Source organism: Vombatus ursinus, unplaced genomic scaffold (genome assembly GCF_900497805.2).
Source record: "Vombatus ursinus unplaced genomic scaffold, bare-nosed wombat genome assembly UNPS02014779.1, whole genome shotgun sequence".
Lineage (NCBI taxonomy): Eukaryota > Metazoa > Chordata > Mammalia > Diprotodontia > Vombatidae > Vombatus > Vombatus ursinus.
In genome coordinates, this window is record NW_020954557.1 from 15,797,456 (window position 1) to 15,802,690 (window position 5,235).

General features: G+C 39.9%; 1 pseudogene; it reads left to right on the top strand.

Moving 5' to 3' along the window:
• The first annotated feature begins 3,305 nt into the window (after positions 1 to 3,305).
• LOC114045821 lies at positions 3,306 to 4,431 on the top strand (annotated as a pseudogene).
• Positions 4,432 to 5,235: the final 804 nt, after the last annotated feature.

Here is a 5,235-nt window from a genome sequence, read left to right on the forward strand (position 1 = left end):
CTTTATAACTGGGTGCTACAGAGTCATTTGGACACAGCCTAAATGTCTGGAACTTCAGCACTGGGAATTACTCATCAATAATTAGCTAAATTTAAAACCTGCTCAAGGAAAGTGTGGATGAAGAGCATATCCGAAGGTTATTAGGCCTTGATCTCCTCTGCTCCCTAATCAAGGGTCCAGGAATTAGAGAGGAGAGAGGACCTACTAAGCAGTGTAGAATATTTATGCTGCTCAGTAAGGGCAGTCTTTTCCCTATGAAGTTCTAGAGATACACTGACAGATGTATCTTTGCTTTTCTTTTTGTATGCTCCACACAGATCCTCTACCTTATTTTATGACATTACCCTGGACCTAGTAAAAGTGTAATGTACTTAGTAAAATACATAGTACATAAACATAATTAATTGCATTTTCTTCCCCTTTCTGAGATTTAGGTGATATTGTAGACCTATAGTTCCCAACCTTTTCTAGTATAACTCCTTCAAATGTCGAAAAAATTCATAGACACTCACAGGACAGTAATTGTATTTTTTGTATCAGTTGACTGAAAAAACTGTAGAATTAAAAACCTATTAAGAATGAACACTTTAAAATAAATTTTTATTTTATTAATCATGATACTATCTACATATGTATTTTAAAATGACATGCATTTTATATAACTTTTCATCCTGGTTATTAAAGTGAATTGGTTAATGAATTGGAGGGGAGATATGGGTCTATAATTTCATCAGCAGAGAGAACTTCTGGTATGGAGACTTCCTCTATGAACACAGGTCAGCAACTTCTCTGTAATTTATAGTCTTAGAGAGCTGTCTAGAACACCTAGAGGTTAGATGGCTTGTCAGTGCATACTTAGCTATTAAGTGTCAGTTTCAGGATTTGAAAAAGCTGGCCACTAGTCACTATTCCACTTGACTATCCACTCACTATCTACTATCCAACCTGGTGCTTTCAATCAGATGGACCCTTAGCAATAAAACTGTGAGTTCCCAGGGCCTAGAGGTTATGAAATGGTCTGATCTCATCAGTGATAGATTTACAAACCCTCTGTCAGAGTGATTATTGATATAGCTGACTAATCTTATTCATTCTTGATGATTTTTATTACCTTCAGTTTCAAAGCGTACCATATTTTGACCAACCCTCAAATTCTGGTGGTTCAATTCAAGCCTTGTAATCCTCTTCCTATTGACTACACGTGCACTGTAGCATAATGGAAAGGGTAGTAGTATCAGAAAATATAGTTTTAGTTCCAGAGGGATAATTAACTATCTCTAGGGTCCCACACAAACCAACTTCTCTGGACCTTAGTTTCCATATCTATAAAATGAAACAGTCAAAATAAGGGACATCTAACATACCATCCAACTCTGACATTCAATGATTACTAATTTTTTTTTTTAATACGGAAAATTCTATGGCTACTTTTGTGGCATAATGAAAGGAACAGAATCAAAGGAATTTGGTTTACCTCTTACTTCTGACACCAATAGAAGTATTTTGTTTTCTTAATTGGAAAGTCATTTATTATTATAACTTTCTCATCCTACGGACGAGGAAATTAAACTTCAGAGAGTGATTTGCCAAAAATCACAATTTTTTTTCCATTAATGATCTGGAATTCAAAATGAGAGTCAGGTCATCTCATTACCAATCTGGTCTTCTTTTCACTATCCTATTTAGAAAGACTACTTACCTTCTATGGGCCTGTGGAAAATGAGCTTAAACTCTTTGTATCTTTGTTGCCATATATATATGAAATAGACTTAATAATATGCTCTCATCTGTCTCATAGAGTTGTTGTGGAGATCAAAAGAGAGGGTTTGATTCAAATCAGTTCAACACACATTCATTAAATTTACATTACGTGCAAAGCCTTTTTCAAGGTGCTGACTGGTGATATGGAAGCCCCCAGGGAGAAGCATATATCATTAACCAATACAATTCATTGACCAAAAAATAATAGATTACCTTTGTTGTCTAAATTTGTGAAAATTTGATGCTAATTTTTCTTCACCTATGATTTGACCTAGCCCCATAAATGAAAGTGTCATATGTCACTCAATCATTTGGCATCAGTGTGACCATACCCTGAAGCTGTAACTTTTTTGGCATGGACCAAAGAAACCTGCTAACCTTTCTCCTTATGAGAAATACAATGTCAAAGAAATAATCAATGAATACCACAGCAACAAAACTGCATTTCTCAAATTCTGGGGATTTTAAAAAATGTTGCTTCTGAGTGTTTTAGTCATTTGACTTTCATACCACATCACTGGCAGCTGAGTAGTCCCCAAAGTAAAGTTCAGTCTCAATTGGCTAATTAAGAGGTAGATCACCACAGCAGGAAATGAAACATTTGAGGAACTGAAGGGAAATGTAGCATTGATGAAATAAAGCAGGCAAAAATAGTAAAGTTGAAAACTCTATAGGGACAAGGATATGTCTGTAGGAGTGAGATAAGCTGGTCCAAAAAATAATGACCAGGTGAAAATTTGAACTCTCATTTGATTTAGTATATATCAGTGGGCTGAAGGGCAAGGAAATAATTTTCCTGACCTTTTATTGTTTTTAAGATTCTCAAATTTTTTTTTTGTAGAAATAGAATGTCAGTTTCATAATGACACTATCCAAAGTGCATCTGTAAAGCTATTTGAGGTCCTTTAGATGACCTAATATAATTTAAAAGTTGGAAGTGAGATAGCAGTTTATGGCTACATATTTAAGTCCCTATACTATGTCAAAGATAAATACATGATTTAAACTTCAGATACAAAAGAGTTTCCATAAAAAATGGGCCTAAGACTTATTAAAAAAATAATCTAAGTCTTATGAACAAAGCTTCTTTCCAAATGAAGATGAGGACATTCACAACTTTTCCTCTTGGGGAAGGGAGTCTGGTACAGTCAAAAAATTAGTGAGTTTAGAGTTAGAGAGCCTAGGTTAACATCTCAGTTCTCCTACTACTTGCATGACTGGGTAGATAACCACTTTGATACTCAATTTTCTCCAGTGGAAAATTCAATTAGTATTAAGGGCCTACTACATGCCATACTCTATGGGATGCAAACCCTAATGCTATTTATAAATGTGAGGTTTGTTATTTCAAAGAAAACAAAATTCCTGCCCATAAGGAGATTACACTAGATGACATCTTACTCTAAATCTATGATCCCTTTAGTGAAGTAAAGTATTCCAATGTCTGTGATTTTTAAAGTATCCCTTAATTACCAGGGTGTACTATGTGGCTCAAAGAAAGGGTTAGCAAGAAAGTGGTCACCTGACTCAGCCTCCAAGGCTCAATGGCGGCGCCCATACAGCCGTGCGCCAGTGCTGGACAGTGTTGGTCCCTGGGCTCCCGGTCCTGCCGCACGAGAACACTTTTCGCTGAGCCTGTGCCGGGCCGCGTGAGAGGGCAAAGTTCCGCTGTGGCACAGGAGCTGAGGCCGGGTGCACGTGAGTGGGCTGCTGTGGTAGGCCTGGAAATTCATGCCCAGATCTCTTCCAATTCGAAACTTTTCTCCGGATCTCAAGTTACGTTTTTAGCACCCCCTAATTCGTTTGTTTCTTTTTTTGAACATTGCCGGTTCTCAACAGGACATGTGTCGAGGCAGCCGAGATGACAGGCCTGCCTCTGAACTGCACTGTAAACAAAAAGTCTTTATTTGACAGAAAGCACTACTTCTATGCAGATACCAGATCACCCAACAAAGGCTTCCCAACATCGGGAATGGGAGCTTGACATACAGCCTTGGTGTGGGAGCCCATTGGAGTCCATCAGCGACCAAAACGGTGAGAATCAAGCAGATGCAGCTGGAGCAAGACAGTGGCAAGAGCCTTCACGATGACACGAGGTCCCAGACGCTCATTGATCTGAACTGGGCGGGAGTCGGCCTTATGGAGGTTGACTTGGAACCAGATATGTCCTGTGGGGATGAGGCAGCAACATCAGTCAGAGAGCTTCAGCTGATTCGTCGGGCCCTGGGGACCAGCCAAGCAAATATGGCAGAAGGCCAGCTGAGAGTGGACGCTAATGTATCTGTGCATCATCCTGGGGAGCCTTTGGGAGTTAGGACCGAAGTGAAGAATGTCAACAGCATAAGATTCTTGGCCAAAGCAATAGACTATTAAATTCTGAGACAGATTGAGGAATTATGGCAAAACCGAGAGAAGACTGCAGGCCAGATCATTCAAGAGAAGAAACTTGAACTGCTGCAGAACCAAGAGAAACTGGAAGAGACATGCTGGGCAGTGCTGGCCAAACATCCTCAGGAGGTCATGGCAGTGAAGAAAGGAAACCAGAAAGTTGTGAATAAACTGATTGGGAATAGTCCGAAGGGCAACGAAAGGAAAGGCAGACCCAGCCAGGATAAAGCAGATCCTGGAGAAGCAGCTGCAGGGAGCAGCTCTGGGGCTGGCTCCCTTTGACTGGAGCATGAAGAAGGCAAAACAGCATAGACTGTCTGAGCCCCTTCCCTAGGACCTTGAGGCCACAGGCTCTGATCTCCAGGGTCTCATTGCCTCCGGAGTCAACCAGGAATCCACCATGCTCACTCCAGATCAGCAGCATGCCTGGCCTCCAGAGCTCAACCAGCGTTTCCATACCCATCCTGGACTTTACAAAATGTCTTTCCCTTGGGTCCACATCCCCACGACCTAGATTACCAGGAATTCTCCACAGGAGAACAGAAGATCTTACTTCCATGTTTGTTTCTATGCCAGTGGGAGCTTAGGGGGTTTTGCTCAGAAATGTAGAAGCAGCCGAAAGTCTCAGATTCTAGAATTCTGAAATAAATAAATCAGGCTCCACGATTTCAAAGGATGTACCAGCTTTTCTCTTTAGAGGGAAACAAAACAAAAAAAAAGGAAATCCAGTAATTCAAGCACTAAATTTTTAGCACTAGAAATTGGTTAGTCCAGACAAAAGGAACTGCAGTATCTGCACACAAGATTGTGGTGGGAGGTGTGGGGGCAGAGACCTATCTGCTCATCACCTGATTAGTAAGGATGCTTTGCTTTTCGGGGCTTGAGGATATGAGGGACCTAGAGCTTTGGACACAAGGTCTGAGCTCATATTAAAAAAAGGCGAATAGATGTTTTCAAATATTTTAATGAATAAAATATATACCCATACTTCACACAAAAAAAATTAACTTACAGTTCAAATATTGTGCAGATGATCCAAAAAAGCTACAGCATTAGGTTGACTTGTTTTAGCAGGAAAGTATAATA